The sequence below is a fragment of the Macrotis lagotis genome, chromosome 7, assembly GCF_037893015.1.
Source record: "Macrotis lagotis isolate mMagLag1 chromosome 7, bilby.v1.9.chrom.fasta, whole genome shotgun sequence".
Lineage (NCBI taxonomy): Eukaryota > Metazoa > Chordata > Mammalia > Peramelemorphia > Peramelidae > Macrotis > Macrotis lagotis.
In genome coordinates, this window is record NC_133664.1 from 134,963,778 (window position 1) to 134,984,351 (window position 20,574).

The following is a 20,574-nucleotide window of genomic DNA, read 5'->3' on the forward strand; positions in this document are numbered from 1 at the left end:
TAAATCTAACCACACAAAATAAGCCAGAAGGAAAAATGAATTTTAGAAAAGTTAGAAATGATAGCTGTCTGGAGAAAATTGAATGGGGCAAAGTTACATCTACACAAAATGTGACTTAAGTATTATGGAATAAAACCTCACAATCAAATACAGAAAATCAGAAATATTAAATGCATCCTTTTCAGAATACAATGCAATAAAAATCACATGTAATAAAGGACATATAAAGAAAGACTAAAAATTAATTGGAAATTAAATTTTAAACAAATTTTATAAATAATCAATAATTTCATCTAAGACAATGACTTGTGGGCTGCAGCCTAAGTAGGTATTGGGGGAAATTTTATATTTCTATATACTCTAAAACAGAGAAAGAGGAGATCAATGAATTGGGCATGCAACTAAAATAAGCTTGAAAAAGAACTAATTAATAACTCCCAATTAATTAAGAAATTCTGAAAATCAAAGGAGAAATCAATGAAACAACATCAGAAAACTATTGAACTAATAATTAAATCTATAAGTTGGTTTCATAAAAAACCTAATAAAGTAGATACAACAGGATATTATGAATTTTAAAAAAGAAAGAAAAAACAAAACACAAAACAAGTCAAAAATGAAAAGGGTGAATTCACCACAAATGAAGAGAAAATTAAAGTAATAATTCAGAACCAATTTGACTAACTACCTGCTAACAAATATGATGAGTGAATTTGTGAATGAATAAAAGAAAAATTATAAACTGCCTAGATTGGCAGAAGAATAATAAATTACTTAAATAACCCCATTTCAGAAAAAGAAATTGAACAAGTCATCAGTGAAATCCCTAAGAAAAAAATCTACAGAACCAGATTGTTTTAAAAGTGAATTCTACCAAACATTAAAAGGACAATTAGCTCCAGTTCTATTATAAACTATTTGAAAGACAAATAGGCAAATCTATGAGTATAATTGACCAAATCAATAAAAAAGCTATCAAAAATTATATGTTATCTCAACATATTTGGAAAAAGCTTATGTAAATATAATACCCATTCTTATTAAAAAACATTAGAGAGCATAGAAATAAATGGAGTTTTTCTTAAAATGATAAGCATTATCTAAGGAAAATAAGCAAGCATTTATATGTATTGGCTAGAAGCAAAAAGCATTCCCAATAATATTAGGGGTGAAACAATAATCCCCATTATCAAAACTATTATTTATTATTGTATTAGAAATGTTAGTTTTAGCAATAAGAGAAGGAAAAAGAAATTGAAGGAAATAGAATTGGCGATAAGAAATCAATACTCTCACACATTCCAGACTTTAAACAATAACTTTAGTAAATTGGGAGGCTATAACGTAAATCAACATAAAATCATGAATATCATATATATTTATATATGTATGTATGTATATATATATGTGTGTGTGTGTGTGTGTGTGTATTTAAATATATAAAACCAATAAAGCTCAGCACAAGGTATAGAAAGAGAAATTCAATTTGTAATAATTGTAGACACAATAAGATACTTGAAAATCTGTCTGCCAAGACAAACTCAAAACTCTATGAAATCAATGGTAAAACCTTTTTCACATATGAAAAATGAGATCTAAATAATTGGAAAAATGTCAATTGCTCATGGGTAGTCTGAGCCAATATAATGAAAATGAAATATACCAAATTAAATTATTTATTCAATGCCATACAAAGCAAACTGCCAAAAAATATTTCATAGTGTTAGATAAATAATACAAAATTCATCTGGAAAAGCAAAAGGTCAAGAGCATCAAGGGTATTAAAGAGAAAAGAAATCAAATGAAAGTGACCTAGCAATAACAGATCTAAAATTATATTATAAAGCAACAGTCATCAAAACTGTTTGGTGCTGGCTAAGAATTAGAGAAGTTGGTCAGTAGAAGAGTAGATCAAAAAGAACAACAGTGAAGGACTTTAGTAATCCAATCTTTGATAAACTCAAAAAAGTCTACTTTGTAATTAAGAACAATGACAAAAACTTCTGAGAAAATTGGAAAAATTATGGCAGAAATTAGACATAGACCCACTTGTCACAACCTATAGTAAAATAAGGTTGAAATTTTAGAGGATTTAGAAAGAGAGATATCATAAACCAATTAGGAGAACAAAAAAATTTATCTGAAACATCTTTGAAGATGGGAAATTTTAAGACAAATCAAATGATAGAGAATATTTCTAAAAAATGAAAAAGTAATACTTTTATTTACAATAATTTAGAAAAATTTACACAAAATAAATTCAACCAAGATTAGAATGAATTCAGAAAGCTAGAAAACAATTTCCACAGCTAGTATTCCTGATAAAGTACTGATTTCTAAAATAGAGAACTGAGTCAAATTTACAAGAATACAAGCAATTCCCCAACTGATAAATGATCAAAGATATGATCAGACTGTTGTCTGATGAAGAAATTAAAATTATATGGCCATATTAAAATACCCTAAATCATTATTGATTAGAGAACTGCAAATTAAAACAACTATGAGGTACTACCTCACAACTATAAGATTGGCTAATATGACAGAAAGGGAAAATGATCAATGTTGGAAGGAATGTGGGAAAACTGAGACACTAATTTATGTTGGTGATATTGAGTCCTAAACCAGATATTTAGGAAAACAATTTGGAAGTATGCCCAAAGAGCTATAATACTGTGAATACTTTCTGATCCAGCAATAACATTATTAGATCTACATCTGAAAGAGAGCTATCCCTGCCCCTTCCAAAATGGGGGGAAAACCTTGGATTTACTAAAATGTTTGTAATACCTCTTTTTGTACTGCATAAGGAAATAGAAATTGAGGGATATTCATCAATTGGGGAATGACTGAATAAAATATGATACATAAATATGATGGAATACTATTACTCTTTTAAAAATTATGAGGGAAAAATAAAAATATTAGAAAATTGGAACACTTTAATAAATATTAAAAAATAATTCATGAATAGTGGAATGCTAAGTGAAGTGAACAGAACCAGAAAAACATTGTACATACTAAAAGCAACATTCTGTGATAATCATCTATGATAGACTTAGCATTTGTCATCATTACCATAATCAAAGATAATTCTGAGAGTCTTGTGATGGAAAATACCATCTACATCCAGACAAAAAATTACTCTGTTAACTTTTTAAAATTTGCCTTTTTTTCTTTCTCATTTTTTTCTCTCTTTTCTTCTATCAGTATATGCCTAATATGGAAATACATTTAACATATAACCTCTATCAGATTTCTTGTTTAATGAAGGGAAAGGGAAGGAAGGGAAGTAGAAAAATGTAGAACTCAAAATCTTACAAAAATGAATATTAAAAAATATCTCTACAAGTAATTGAAATCAAATAAAATAAATATCTAAATGCATGATAAAAGTTTTTTTAAATACAAGTTTAAAGAATTTACTTAAGTTTCTCTTTTCAAAAGTAACTTCCCACATCTTTTTTCCATTATATGCACATGGCTAATGATTTCCCACCCTCCACTGGTGTACTTATATCCTTCTTTAACTACTGTCCTACTAAACTTGAACTTGTACACCTCTACCCACTTCTCTAATTAGCTATAGTTAACTTGAACTCTAAACCTGTCCAGATCTTTGTCCATGGGCAGCCAAGTCTTACCTATCCCAGGTCTTCGGTGCGCATCTGGTACACAACCAGCATGTTCTCACAAAGAGAGTCATAGGCCAGAGGAGAAGCAAACAGGCAACTTTATTGTTCCAACTTCAAGGGTTACATCTCGGAATCTCTCTCTGACCCTCCTGCTCCCTGCAATTATACTCTTGGCTATCAGCAATAGCCACATGAAATAGCAACAAGGACGGCAAGCAATTCATGATACCAGCGTGCACCCTTGACATTGCTTTGTTGCATGCCAGAATATTACAAACAAAGAAGACTGGAGCTCACTTCCTGGACCAAGAGCACACAACGGAGATGCCTATATGCAGAACATGCTGTACTTCTCTGTTCCCAAGACACAAGGACATAGTCCTTCACATATCCTTCAGCAGTTCCCCAGGGTCTCATCAATATTCAAGAGGAACTACACAGTCAGCCTCTAGTCTCCCAACATAAATCTACACTTTAAGATGTGAACCACCCATCCCAATTTCTTATGTACAAGTTTTATCCAAAACTTTGGAGTCATTTTAATTGGTGCTTTCCATCTATTTCTGATTATTTTTTGTTGGGTTTTTTTTTGGGGGGGGGGGTTGCAAGGCAAATGGGGTTAAGTGACTTACCCAAGGTCACACAGCTAGGTAATTATTAAATGTCTGAGGCTGGATTTGAACTCAGGTCTTCCTGAATTCAGGGCCAGTGCTCTATCCACTGTGCCACCTAGCTGCCCCACTTTCCATCTATTTCATTGATCAAAATGTTAAGTGATACTAGGACCTAGATGACCCCTAAAATATAGGAAGAACATATTCACCCTAAGAAAATGAGGTGTATTTTTGAAAACTGCACACAAAGATTGAGACACTGGTTTAATAAATATTTTTGTTGATGCAATTTTATTATTTTTAATGTAGAACTCACTGTATGTGATTGTAGATATGACTAAAAGGCAAAGCTTGTCAAGGGCTCCAGCAAAGAAAAGGTTTGACAAGATAAATTAGCTTAAGATGGGATGTACATTAAGCTAGTTATTCATGTTTTAAAAGTATTGTTTGAAACATGCCTTATTGTAATATAGGGAGAAATGTCAAAAGAAAAGAAAAAAGGTCATTTATCTTAGAAATTAACACAGAAATTATACAAGCCATCTGCAAAGACTAAATTAATGGAAGAATAGCTAAGATAATGATCACAGAAATGAAACATCAGCAGAACCTTAAAGTATTGCCAGGAAATGAACCCAGAATGAACTAAGACAATGATAAGACAGCACATTTGGAAAGTTACTAACAAGATCTAGAAATTAGGAAACCTATGCAAAAGAAAGTAAATGACCTCTGGGATATTTTTGAGTGACACAGAAGCAGATGTGACATCTGCAAATTTCAGGAAAATGAAGGAAATGGAATGAGTCTTCATGTATATTAAAAGCTTGTGCCTAGGGAGAAAATAGATTTGAGCAATACATGTGTAGTGAACATATTCTTCTTGGCTTAAACTAGAGTCATATGTGTTTAAAATATGGATTCTGAGGACCTTAAAGCTTGGGTCCTATCCTGTTTTGTGCATAGGCCCTGTCACATAGTAGGTACATAATTAAATGTTTATTGACTGATAATGAAGTCTCAGATAAATCCAATAGTGAATAATTCAAAGCCCTGAAATATTAAGGGCTCAAAAGAGTTGAAATTTAGATTAGTCCAAAAGGCAATGGAGAGATAAATGGTGGATATAAGGATATTACTTCAAATTACAATGTGAGCTGTGTGGCCTTGGGCAAGCCACTTAACCTCATTTGCCTTTCAAGAACCTAAAAAAATAAAATAAAATTACAATGTGAAATAGTATAAGTAAAAAAATAAAAGGATGGATTTGTCATATAGTTATTGGGAAGCATAATCTATGAAAAGGTTATGTGCCCCATCAGCACCCACATAGAGCGAAGAGAATGTGCATAAGGCCCTCTCTCACTTTCGATGAACTCTATATGAACCTAATGGAAGGATCTCTTTGAAGGTTGCAAATGATAGTGAGGCATTGGTTATGATCTGCACTACTAAAAGAAATCTACTTATTAATCAGGTCATGACTTCATCAGAATTAGTTAATTTGCCTATCAAATGAAATTATACCAATCAGCAGTACCTATGAAGCCACATTTCTAAAGTTGAAATTTATAGATTTGAATAAAAAGGACACTATGTATCAGAGACCTCAAAAATATTCTAAGAGAAGGGAAATGAAAATGCCTGTTCAGAATATCATTCATTTAAAAAAATCATTTTTGGTGGGAGATGGAGAAATATTATCAATATAACATATTCCAAAACTAAATATAGCATTGGAACAAAAATAAATGGTAAAGTATCTTGTATTTTATTTCCTCATTCACTCTAGTCTTTAAGTGGAACAGACCAAGAGTTGAAATGGAACAATCAATGAACCATTTGTTCCACAGCGTGATGCACCTGTTAACAGTTTTAATACAAGCTACCAGAATGATTGGGTGAATTTTCCCCAGTTTCTGTATGCTTAGAAGTTAACATTTTTAATGTATTGCTGTTACAAATTAGTATAATGGTACAGAAAAGTAATTAATTTAATGACCCTCACCCCTCTGGTCCTATTTACAAACATTATGTTATATTTCAAATTGTACATTTAAACTTCTGCAGTTTGTGAATAGAAGATAAAGTTAGACCTTTTATGTAAATAATATTCAGTACTAAATAAACTGCTAAAGTGCTATTAACATTACATTAACTTGACTGTTGATTTTCAGAAAGGTTCTTACAATATATTTTGACCTTTCCTCTTTTTTTCCTGGTTGTACTGTAATTTTTTTCTTTAATATTTTTCTTTCTTTATTATTCAATTATGTAAAAAGATAGTTTTCAACATTCATTCTTTTGCAAGCATTTGTGTTTCACATTTTTCTAACACTCATGTTTTCCTCCTCCCTCCCCAAGACAGCAAACAATTTAATATACATTATATATATATATATATATATATATAAAATTGTTTTTTGCATATTTCTGGATCAGTCATTTTGTGAAAAGAGAATTAGAACTAAGGAGGTGGGGGAACATGAAAAATAAAGAAAAAAATAAATTTGAAAACGTGAATATAGTATATATTTTTCTCTACATTCAGAATCCACAAGTTCTCTGGATGTGGATGGCCGTTTCCTTAACAGGTCTCTCAGGATTTTCCTTGAACTCTGAAATGCTGAGAGAAGTTGCTTCCATAATAATTTATCATCTCATAATATTGTTAATCTATACAATATTCTGATTTTGCTCACTTCAGTCAGCATCAGTTCATGCAAGTCTTTCCAAGCTCTTCTGAAGTCATACTGCTCCTGATTTCTTATAGACCAACTCTACTCAATGACATTCATATATCATGGCTTAATGGGCATTATAAGGAGTATGCCACAAAATTTCACAAATACCTCAATTGGTTAGACTTAGTCTTACAGTTTCTTTCTCCCTGCCTTTAACCATCCCAATACAACTCTCAAGAGTTAAAAGCTTGATCACATCACAATTTCTAGCTACACCCTCTAAGTGTGCTCTTTTCTATTGACCTAAGAGAAATACATTTCTCAAAGAGTTACAAATATTTTTTCCCTGTGTAGGAATTAAGACAATTTAGTTTATTGACTATTATTTTCCCCATTCCATTTATCTTTTTGTGCATCTCTTGAGTTTTGTATTTAAAGATCAAATTATCTATTCAATTCTGGTCTTTTTTAACAAGTAAATTTGAAAATCTTCTATTTTATGGAAATTTGAAATTTTCTCCTGAAAGATTATTCTGGATTTGCTGAGCAGTTGAGTTTGTTGTCATCCAAGTTTTCCCCTCCAAGATATTGTATTCCAGACCCTATGATCCTTTAATGCTGAAGCTGATTAATTCTACATAATCCGAACTGTGGTCCTCTAGTATTTCTATTGCTTTGTTTTGTTTTGACTGTTTTTTGACTCCTTTAACTAATAATCCTGAAATCTGATCATAGCATTCCTTGGAGTTTTTGTTTTGGGTTCTCAATGATGCATGGATTCTTTCAAGGACCAGTTTATGTACTTGTTCTAGGATTTTAGAGCTTTCCATGATAATTTCCTGCAAGTTATTGTCCAGACTCTTTTTCTGATCATGGCTTTCAGGTAGAACAGTAATTAGAAAATCATCCCTTCTAGATCTATTTTCCAGGTATGTTGTTTTTCCTAAGAGTACTTTCTACTTTCTACTATTTTTTCAGCCTTTTCGATTTGTTTGATGGAATCTTGGTGTCACATAGAGTCATTAATTTGCATTTGTCCAATTCTGACTTTTAGAGTTTTATTTTCTTTAGTTAATTTTTCTATTTCCTTTTCCAATTCAATAATTTTACTTTTAGATGAGTTCCTTTTCTTTTTCAGTGAGTTAATTTTATGTTTTCATGACTGACATTCCTTTTATACTTGAACAATTTTAATTTTGGATGAGTTAGAGTTCTTTTCCATTTGGCCATTTTTAATTTTAAAGTAATTGATTTATTTTTCCATTTGGCCAATTTTACTTTTGAAAGTATTGTTTTCCTTGGTCAATTTTTCATAAGTTTCCTGTATGACTTATTTCTTTTCTCTATCTTCATCCCCCTTCTTTGGTTTTGAAAATCCTTTGAGATCTTTCAAGAGGACTTTATTTTTATAGGATTTTTTTGCAAGTCAAATGGGGTAAAGTGGATTGCCCAAGGTCACACAGCTAGGTTATTATTAAGTGTCTGAGGCCAGATTTGAACTAGGGTACTCCCGACTCCAGGGCCAGTGTTCTATCCACTGTGCCACCTAGCTGCCCCAAGAGGTCTTTTTTTAAAAAAAATATTTATTTATTTTCATCCATGTGTACATGTATATTTTTATGTTATAAAATTTCCTTCTACCCTCCTTTCCCACCCGCCTCCGTTCAGTGGCAAACAGTCAAGTTAGAATTGTACATATATATTTTGATAAACATGTTTATATATTAGTTATTTTCTTTATCTCGAATTAGGATGAATACATAAGAGATAATTTTTATAAAGTGTTCATCAAATTCTGAAGGGCTGTTTTTTTAATGTGTGTTTTGCTTTATTTTGTTTTTCATACTCTGTATGGGGCTAACATAGTCCATAGCCAGTCTAATACAGTTGTCCTAACTCTCTAAACTACTGAGAAGAGCTGCTTTCATCAAGGTTGTTCAACTCACAGTGTTATTGTCCATGCTTCTCTAGAGTCTGACCATATATAGCTTCTTATAGAACAATAGTAATCCATAGTATTCATAAACCATAATTTATTTAGCCATTCCCCAGTTGATGGGCATCACCTCAATTTCCAAGAAGAGATACTAAGAATATTTTCGACCATGTAGGACTTTTCCCTTTTTTAAAAAAATTTCTTCTGGATATAAACCGAGAGTTAGAATTGCTTGGTCGAAGGGTATGAACAGTTTTCTTGCTCTTTGGACATAGTTCCATATTGTTCTATACAAAGACTGGATCAATTCACAGCTACTCCAGCAATGCATCAAAGTCCCAATCTTCCCACAACCTCTCGAACATTGATCATTTTCCCTTTTTCTCATCTTAGCCGATGATAGGAGTGAAATGATACCTCATTGTTGTTTTAATTTGCATTTCTCTAATCAACAATGATTTGGAGCATTTTTTCATATGTATATATATATATATATATATATATATATAAAATCTTTAATTTATTCTTTTGAAAATTGTCTTTTCATATCCTTTGGCCATTTATCAATTGGGGAATGACTTGTGATCTCATAAATTTGATATAATACTCTTTATCATCTTGTTCAATGGAAAGACAAGAACCAATCCTACACATATCCTGTAAATACAGTCTCTTTAATATTTCAACCTTTGAACTTTACTAAGAGAAATGCAGTTCTCAAGACTTAGAAATGTTGTATCTTCTATTACAGAACTATATACAATTTGATGGCCTTGATTAACATTTGTTCTGTTTTGTTTTGCTTTTTTTCCTTCTCTTTTTTTTTTGTTTACCTTGTATCTCTCCAGTCTTGTGTTTGGAGATTAAATTTTCTGTTCAGTTCTGATCCTTTTTATCAGGAAATTTTAAAAGTCTTCTATTTCATTAAACATCCAACTTTTCCCCTGACAGAATATGCTGAATTTTGCAGGGAAATAACTTTGTTGTAATCTACAGACCTTTGCCCTATAATATACTGTATTCCAGGTCCTCAGGTACCTCAATATTGAAGCTGATAAGTCCTGTGTAAGTCTGATTGTGTTTCCTTTATATTTAAATTGCTTCTTTTTTGCTGCCTGCAGTATTTTCTCCCTTATTTGAGAATTTTAGAATTTGGTTATGATAGCCATCAGAGTTTTTTTTTTTACTGGAGTTCCTTTCTGTAGGAGTTCTGTGTATCCTTTCAATGGTTATTTTGTTTCTTTGCTGTACCAGATTTGAACAGTTTTCCCTGACAATTTTTGAAAGATATTTTTCACATTCTTATTTTGTTCTAGGCTTTCTAGTAGTCCAGTGATTCATAAATTATCTTTCTGGATCTATTTTCCAGGTTGTTTGCTTTTCGTAAAAGGTGCTTTGTATTTTCTTCAATCTTTTTAGCCTTGTTATTGTTTGATGGAATCTTACAATATCTAAGATTTATTGATTTCTATTTACACAATACTTATTTTAAGGGTTTTAGTTTCTTCAGTTAGCTTTTGTGTTTCCTTTTCTAATTGGCTAATTTTACTCTTTGCTGAATTGCATTCCTTTGTCATTTGGTTATTTTTACTTGTAAAGAGTTGATTTCTTTGCTCAATTTTTCATAATTTTCCTGAAAGAATCTCATTTCTTTTTTTTCCATTTTTTTCTTTCTCTCTTATTTGGTTTTTAAGTTCTTTTTTAAGTTCCTCTATGAGTTTTGGATTTGATTCCAATTCATAAGACTCTTTTGAGACTTCTCCTAAAGGTAATTTTTCACTGCTTTCTTCTTCTGAGGTGGCATTGCTATCTTTTTACCTATATAGTAGTTTTCTATAATGTGCACACTTTTAGCCTCTTTGCTCATCTTTATTGTTTGAGCTCTACTCCTGGAGTATGGGGAATATAGATCCACACTTTTTTTACTGGGTCTGGTGTCAGTTTCCTGGCTTGTTGTTAGCAACAATATTGTCTATACATTCCATGTCTTACCTTTACAGAATTTTGTTTCCTCCTTTATGTCCAGATTTTGCCTATGCCATGATCTGTTCCCAACCCAGTCCTGTCTTTTGCCCCAGTGTTCCTAGGGTTCAGGGGTTGGAATTCTCTACAATGGCTTGCTATATAGCTTCTTGGACTTCTGTTGTTGCCAAGCTTTCAGGACCTGGACCTGGACTTCACTGTGACCAAAAACTTCCATTTGACTTTCCTGATCTCCCACCTAACTGGATTTTACTTTCCCTTCAAAGAGACAGAACTTCACTGAAGATCCTCCATGATGTCTACCATTGAAAACTTCTTTGAATCTTGTCTGTTTGGGGGGATTTTTTTGGTGGAATCTGTTGCTTTAATGTTTGTGCAGAAACTTCATTAAGCTTTGTGTTGGGAGCATGTTAACGTCATGCTGCCATCTTGGCTCCAGCCTGAAAATCTGTCCTATTGTATTTTAACTAAATTGATTTTTACTCTTAAAACTAGTAAAAGCCTAAAAAAAGAATGAAGGACCAAAAAAAAAAAACTAGTAACAGATTTGGTTTTGAAATGAAAAATATTTACAGAACAAATTTTCAAATGGAAATGGCACCATAGCCTTTTCCCCTTTCTCTTTTAATTTGGATTATTTCACTTTAATTTGTATCTTGTTTTTGTATCAACTTCATTTCTATAAATATGTTCCTACCTTCCCACACTCACCAAGCCACCCTCATAACAATAATTTTTTTAACATTTTAACATTTTTATTTGTTTTCCAATTATATACAATAGTAATATGTACCCATCATTTTTTGCAAGACTCTGAATTCTACAATTTCCCCCTCTCCTCCCTTCCCTCCCTCCCCAGAAGGCTGTCTGACAGTCTCTACATTGTTTCTATGCCATACTTTGATGTAAATTGAATGTTATAAGAGGAAACATAAGAATAAACATAAACCCCCTCCCGCCAAGAAGATGAGAAAACTCAAGAATAGAGAGAGAAAAAAAATTGTACTTCAGTCTGTGTTAAGATTTCAATGACTGTCTCTGGGGTGAGTTGTTTTCTTTATCATAAGTCCACCAGAGAAGTTGCTTCGAAATTTTTCCCTCAGTTGTTATTAGTAGCTGTACCTCCACTATATTTCTCCCCAGTCTCATTTATTCTATTTCTCTCTCCTTTCATCCTGACCCTGTCCAAAAGTGTGCTGCATCTGAGTACCCTCTCCCTCAATCTTCCCTCTCTTCTATCACCTATTCCCCCCTTTCCTCCCTCCATTCACCCTTATACCATCCCTTTCCTCCCATCCTTCTCCAGGGCAAGACAGATTTCCTTACCCCATTAAGTGCATATGTCATTTTCTCCCTGAGTCATTTCCACTGAAAATGAAGGCTCACTCATTTCCCTTTGCCTTCCTCCCCTCCACTCCACTGAAAAAGCTTTTTCTTGACTCTTGTGTGAGTCTTATGTGACTTTTATGTCAGCTTCTTCTTTATCTCTTTTTCTTTCTTCCCAGTACTTTCCCCCCATCACCCATTGACTCCATCCCTTTACCACATCATACAATTATATTCTGCTCCTTCCTATGTCCTATCTATATATGCTCCTTCTAACAGCTCTTATAAATGAGAAAGTTCATATTAGTTATCAATATCTTCTTCCTTTGCAGGAATACAAGCAGTTCAACACCATCAAGTTCCTCATAGTTAGTCCCTCTCTTCCACTCCCTCTATGGTTCCCCAGAATCCTGTACTTGGAGATCAAACTTTCTGTTCAGCTCTGGTCATCTCAATAAGAAAGTCTGAAAGTCCTCTGTTTTATTGAAAGTCCATCATTTCCCCTGAAAGAGGATGTTCAGTTTTGCTGAGTAGTTGATTCTCGGTTTTAAACCAAGATCTTTTGTCTTCCGGAATATCATATTCCAATCTCTACAAACCCTTAAGACGGATGCTGCCAGATCCTGTGTAATCCTGACTATGGAAACCTGGTGGTTTATTTGTTTGTATCTGGCAGCTTTTAGAATTTTCTCTTTGATTTGGAAATTTTGGAATTTGGCTATAATATTCCTGGAAGTTTTCCTTTTGGGATCTCTTTCATGGGATGAACAGTAAATTCTCTTGATTTCTATTTTACCCTCAGTTTCTAGGATCTCAGGGCTATTTTGCTCTATTATTTCTTGAAAAAATGAAATCTAGGCTCTTCTCCTGGTCATGGCTTTCAGATAGCCCAATAATTTTAAATGATATCTTCTGGATCTGTTTTCAAGGTCAGTTGTTTTTCCAATGAGATATTTCACATTTTCTTCTAATTTTTGGCTTTTTTGGCAGAGTTTTATTTCTTCCTGCTTTCTTGCAAAGTCCTCAGCTTCCTTTAGTTCCATTCTGCATTTGAAGGAGTTATTTTCCTCAGAGAGATTTTTTATCTACTTTTCTAGCTGGCCAATTCTGCTTTTTAAGGCATTCTTCACTTCATTTGCCTTTTGTTTCGCTTTTTTCCATTAGGCCTAAACTGGTTTTTAACATATTATTTTCTTCAGGTTTTTTTTGTATATCTTTCACCAAGCTTTTGATTTGGTTTTCATGATTTTTCTGCATCACTCTCATCTCTCCTCCCAATTTTCCTCTACCTCCCTTAATTGCTTTTCAAAGTCTTTTTTGAGCTCATCCAGAGTCTGAGCCCATTTTCTGTTTGTCTTGTAGGTTTTGGATACAGAAGCTTTGATTTTGTTGTCTTCTAAGTATGTGTTTTCATCTTCCATGGGACTAAAGTAATTCTCTATGGTCAGATTCTTCTTTTTCTGCTGTTTACTCATTTCCTCATCCCCAGACTAATTTACAGAACTTCCAAGGCTTTGGGGTTTTTGTTTTTTCTGGGACACTCCACTGGGACCTTCATTCCTCCAAGGTCTTATGCTCTCTACCCTGTGCTTTGATATGTAGATGGAACTGGGACTATAAGTAGGGATCCAGCTACTTAGTATGGAAGCCCAAACTGCAACCTGGGTGTGAGTGTAAGCAAACAGCAGAGTCCTACCCCAGGGAGAGCAGAGAAATCTCTGTATACTTCCCTTACCATCTCTTGGGGTGCAGGCTGCTTTCTTCTGATTCTCACTGCAAGTTCTGCATTATTTGCAATCTACATTGTTAAAAAGCGCCATATCCTTTAACAAAAAACCAGTGTAAGCAACCTTTCCAAAATCATTCCATACTTATTCTAGTGGAGCAGAGTTCTCTTACTGACTGTTCAAGCTGTTGTTGATCTCTGGACTGCACTGGGCTAGGCTTCGCTGGGCTGGGCTGTGCTGGGTTGGGCTGCGTGGCTTTTTTTTCAACCAGGTCCTGGTGAAACATACCTTTCCCATGGAACTTCTAAGTTATTTTGGACTGGGAAAATGTATCACTCAGTCTTTCTGTGGGTTCTGCCCCCTCTAGATTTTGGCTAGAGCCATCCTTTGCTTGTTTTGGGGGGGGGGGGTTGAGAGTTCAGAGTTCTCTGGAAATGCTGCCTTCATGCCACCATCTTGTGCTCCACCCCCCCATAGCAATGATTTTAAGTGAAATGTTGAAAAAAAGCAATTAAACAAAACCATCTGAAAAACCACCTGTGTTTGAGAGTGCATACAATTTACCATATTATAATCATAATCATCATATCTCTGCAAAGATACAAGGAAAGTATATATTTTCTCAACTCTTTTTTTTTTTAGGCTTTTACAAGGCAAATAGGGTGGCTTGCCCAAGGCCACACAGCTAGGTAATTATTAAGTGTCTGAGACTGGATTTGAACCCAGGTGCTCCTGACTCCAGGGCCATTGCTTTATCCACTACGCCACCTAACCACCCCTCAACTCTTTTTGATAGTCAAAGTTGGTCATAATTACACAACATCTCTTCTTTTTTTTTATTTTATTATACCCATTATATGTACACACACACACACACACACACACACACACACACACACACATACACACACACACTCTTAAAGTTTCCTTTGTTATACTTATTTCATTTTGCCAGTTTATTATTTCCATGATTTTTGAATAAAGTAGATGTTGCTTTTGTAACAATTCAGTAATATTACAAAGAGAACTACTATAAATGGTTTGCCATATAGAAAATCTTTCTATTCTTTTTCTAATCTCCTTAATGAACACACCTAGCATGTGGCACCAAAATATTTCTTAGAAATTTAGCATAAATTCAGTGCCTGTTATATACTAGACACTCTGCTAAGAACTAGAGATCTATGCTAAGAACTAGAGATCTAAAATAAAACCTTTTACTATATAAAAATTTTATGTCTCTTCTCTTCTGGTTAATTATTAAATGAATATGCAATGTTCTGTTGTATAGTATTAAACATCAATGAATAATACATACTAGAATTTTGTCTATATAGTCATGTATGGCTTCAAATTTTTATGTTACTTGTAGTTAGGGTACAATATTTGAGGTCAGAAAAACATGAGTTCAAATGCTTTCTCAATTATGTCTTAGAGGAGTCAAATAAGATAATATTAGTAAAGCACTTCGCAAATCATAAAGTGTTATTAAAATGCTAATTATTATTAGTAGTAGTAGTACTGTCTCTCAATTTTAGAAAGACTTGGGAATGAAGAATCCCATCTGGATCTTGAGATTCTATTTTCTTTTCTCTTTTTAGAAATAAAGCCAAGATTGCTGAAGACTTCACAAGATACTATACTATAAGAGTCTAGAAAAACTCACAGATATTATCATTATTTGCAATCTATATTGTTAAAAAGTGCCTTATCCTTTAACACAAAATCAGTATAAGCAATCTTTCCAAAAATATTGAGCAAAATCTACAAATTTAGTCTAATTATGGTATTTGCTTAAATCCCTCACTTTCAGAGAACTGTGTAAATAGCCTTTTCATACAAGGCCCCCTGTAATGAACACTTGCTGCTGTACTTCTTCCTGAAAGCTCATTTTCCTTTCATGTCACTTGTTCGATAACATCCTTCTCAGTGCCTCAAAGAAGCAACTTCTTTTCATCTTTTTTATATTTTCCTAAATCTAAGTACCACAACTCCAAACCTCTTATTTTCCTTTAAATGATGCATTTCTATTTCTTCTTCTCCTCAAACTTTCCCTAGAAACTATTGTACTGAACAGCTACTTGTTAATAATAAAATATGAATAATTATGTATATATTTAAATTTATATGATCTCTTTCTATGCCCTTCAAAAATCTTCTTGAAATTGTTGTCCTAAAGTTGAATAGAGATTTGACTTTCAGCACCAAACTTCTTGAACACATTGCCTATGTTCACTTAATAATGATGATTTAATAAGGAAAACAATCAGAGAAGAAGGAAATGTTAGATGGAAAGGATAATGTTTACAAAACAAAATTAATATCAAAACCTCAACAAAATGAATCAATGGGCCACATTTTCCATGATGGAAAATATATACATTCTTATTTAAGCCCTACTGCTCTGCCTCTTCTGTCAAGTTTACTCTACATTCTTGGAGAACCGTGAAGCACAAACTCTGACACATCCTACCTTGAAGCTAAAAATGCTTTGAGTTCATTTCCAACCTCAGGTTCATCTTTGTTATCCAAGGACTAATCTTACCAAAGTTAAAAGGAGATTATCATTAAAGAATTTGCCTCCAGAAAGGAAAATATTCCATTTGTTTCAACTCATGAAGATGTGTTAAATTTCTCTCACTCTTAAACATCTATGTAGTTATGTCACTTGTATTTATTCTCTTTGAATTTATTTTCTGTATTATATATATATATATGTTTATACATGTATATATTTATGTATTTTTACATAAGTATATATAAATATATATAAATGTATATGTGTCCACACAAGTAAAATTTCTGTCCAGTCCTTTGAATGACATGAAACATTAATTCCTTGGATAGTGAAATATTCTATGTCTTTCAATTATATAGCATCAGTGGAAATATTCAGCCAGGATTTAAGCATCTGCTATCTGTTAGGCTTTGAACATACAAATTCAAAAGTTAAACCATCTCTGTCCTCAAGGAATTTACCTTCTATTAGGAGTAGAGAATGTTTTGTCTTCTATTAGGGGGTAAATCATATGTTCAGAGATCCAGAAATGCAGGTTACTCATAAAATAAATTCAACTTTGGGAGATACATGCAGCACTAATAATTGAGAAATCTTGAAAGTGCTTTTGAAAAGGGGGACCTTTCAGGCAATCTTTGAAGAGAGTTAGGAGTTCCAAATCAAGAGCATTCCAGACATGGGAAAAGACTTCATAAATACATGGAAGTGAATGATTAAGTAATATGTGGAGAAAATAGAAAATTGCCCAAGTTGGCAAGAACATAGAGTTCATTAAGGGAATTAATATGTCATCAGACTGAAAAGACAGTCTGGAGCCAGATTGTCAGGGTCTTAAAATGCCAATCACAGGATTTTGATGTTAATTCTAAACACCATGAAGAATTTCCCTAAGTTCTTGAGCAAAGGATGAAAGAACATAGATGTTTAAAATACAGACTGTTGTTTCAGGGAGAAAAATAAGGTCTTTCAAAGCATTGCCTAACTTTCTAAAGGCCAGATAGTCCACTCTCCTCCTTTTAATTTTGAAGCCAAATCGTTTTCAAACCCTGTGTTGTCTATTCAATTGCTTCTCAGAGACAAATAAATTCTTCATGTGATTGTTTGGTTGATTTCCTGTGAGGATAATTAGATTAAACTGAGTGATTGTGGTTATAATTTAGGAAACTGCAATGCTTGGGGGTTTGAGGTAATCATAACAATATTATCTGAAAATAAGGACAAGCAAGGACTTCCCTATGAACATTGATATGGAGTTAGAGAACCTAGGTCCAAATTATGATTCTGATACATGCCATCAGTAAGACCCATTACAAGTCCCTCTTACCTTTATTTATGAAATGTTAACTCAAACTAAATAGTTTTTGAAGTACGTTTCCATTACAGATCTATTCTATTCATTAGAAACGACTAGACATTTTCCACTAGTGTGACAAAAATCTTTGGGGGTAAACATGTCTCTGCTTTTGTTCATTGTCTAGTTTTAATAATCAGAGTGTCACTAGAAAATTTATCTGAGTTTTAAATATAATCAAACTTAATCATTTAAATGAACTAGGAATTTAAAAGAAACCTTCCTTTTTTATATATAACTATATAATTTTAAGTACAAAATCCTTTAAGTAGAAAACAAAATAGTTTGGCCTTATTAGTTGGAGAGATTAGTAAAGTTATAATTCCTCTAGTAGGCAGTGAAAGATTCTTTGAAGCTTAGTTGAGTTCATACCAGTTATAGAATATGACCAATGCAATGATAAAGAAGGGGAAGATGAGATAAAATTTATGATAGGTAAATTTGTCTGAGCTGGAGAGTATGAGAATGAAGGCAAAAGATAATGAGTCAAGAAATGTGGTTTGGGTCCAGTTTGTGAAGTATTTTCAATTCCAAATACAAATATATCTTAAAGGTTATTGAAGCCCTTAAGTTTATTGTGTAGATAAGTGACATGGCTGGATCTGAGTTTAATGAAAATCACAGTTGTTTGGAGGATAGATTTCAGTGATAAGGAGACATGAAGCAGAGTAACAAATTAGGAATGCAATGAAATAATGTAAGAGACAGATGAGGAAATTGTAATAGATAAAAGTCAGATGTGAGAAATATAGATAAGAAATTCTCACAAAGTGTTGTGTCAAATATAAAATCTAAGAGATTAAGTTTATGGTTAATCAATAATCAATTTATTAATTAGTAGAGCTGATAATCAATAAATCATTGGTTAATGGTTCCAGTAAATAAATATGCAAAAGGAGACCCTGAAATGCCTTAAATTTACTTCCCTTAAAAGTGAAAATCAATTCTGGTTAGCAGACATTTAATGAGGCAGTGGGCTAAAAGTCTTCACCTCTATCTGCTGAGAATCTGATCATGAGACTCAGCCACCTCCAATAATCTGAACAGCATCTGCACAGACCAATCTGATATGGTTTTCTACTTTATGAGTTTTCTCCTTCACTTTAAACTCTAATAGAGGGATATTAAGATAAGGATTATTTTCCCCAGGGTCATGAGTTCATCAAACTGGAATCTGTTTATAGTCTAAAAAGTTAGTCAAGTTAAGAACATTCTCCTAGTTGCTGGAGGGTGGAGGGGGTGGAGATTGAAGAGCATTTTCCTTAAGGGTAAGAGTAATCTCATCAGGCAAGTCCTTCAGAGATTGACTTTAACCTAAATTTCCTCAGTGAGGAAATTAAAGAAAAAGGTCTGGGATCTCAATTTAATAATTGACTATTAATATAATAATGATTTCTCTCAGTCTTTTCCAAGTGGACCTTAGTTTTTTAGATGTTTAGTATTCTTGATCCATCTTGCCAATATTTCTCTTAAAATGTCAAATCCACAGGTCAGGCAGTATGCCAGTATGGTCAGATAGTCTGACCATCTCAGTAAGTCTATCACCTACCATTATATAGAGAGAATATATTTAACTCAAATAGATCAAGAACTGTATTTGGCAGATCAAATGCTTCATTTCATTTACTGTGTAAGTTCCTTGAAGATAGGAACTTGCATATTTTTATCTTTGTAGCCTCAATGCCTAGAGAGTAATAAAGAATTTCATAAATGTTTGTTGAAAGATCTTTAGATTTTTGAATGTGCAGATCCAGGGGATATTTTTGCTATGGAAAGAAACAATCAAAAACCTAATTTTATTGGAACAATATACCAATGGCCTTATGAGACCCAATTGATGCTTTAGTTTGCTTATTCAATTTTTTAAAAATTCTAATCTCAGCCGTATTTTTTGATGTTAGTTTTAAAAGCTACTTTCCTCCTCAAAATGTTGATTTCTAACTTTTTTCTCAAACTTTCTCATTGATGTTTGAGAAGATTCCTAATTAGTCCAACTTTCTTCTTCCTTATTATTTTCTGCCCTCCTGCAGCCCAATATCTTATTGACTTAGCTAATATTTTAATCCTTGACCTATTAATATTATTTACCCTATGTTAACATTTACATGGAATATGCAGATAACTGAATCTCTCTCTCTCTCTCTCTCTCTCTTTCTCTCTCATAAATTGCTTTTACCCAATTCTCCCCTCCCTCCAAAAATATAGACATACCCATTTTGTATTTATGCAGTTGGTGTTTAAAATATATATATATATATATATATATATATATAATTATATATTTATCTACATTCAATTTTGTCTTGTTACTTTGGGCTCATCTTATTATCCTCTAGAGGTAATTTTTCATTCTTATTCCAGTATCCAAAATAAGGGCCAAATCTATGTCAATGCCTTGTACAAACTATTGTAATTGGAGAAACACTAAGCCTGATGTCACCCCTTAGATGAACCCTAGAGGGATTTTTATGTTGTTTCACTTATCTGATATAATCTTTGCCCTGTGTTTTGTTCTGAATTCATTTACAAGTATACTTTTACATTCTTTGTCTGTTCCACACTAAGAGCAATGTGATTGAATAGCTTTGTTAAAAAAGTCAGATAACATTTCTCATAAACATGATTCAATAGCTAATTCAATGGTGATATATTGTATTTGACTAGATACCTAGACTTGGGGTTTTAAAAGTTCAATAATGATTCTCAGTGACTATTAAAAATAGTTTCCTAAACTGGACATAAAAGCCTACCATTGTCATCTCTGCTAGTAGGGAATTGTAAGCCAAGTGAAATAAAGCTG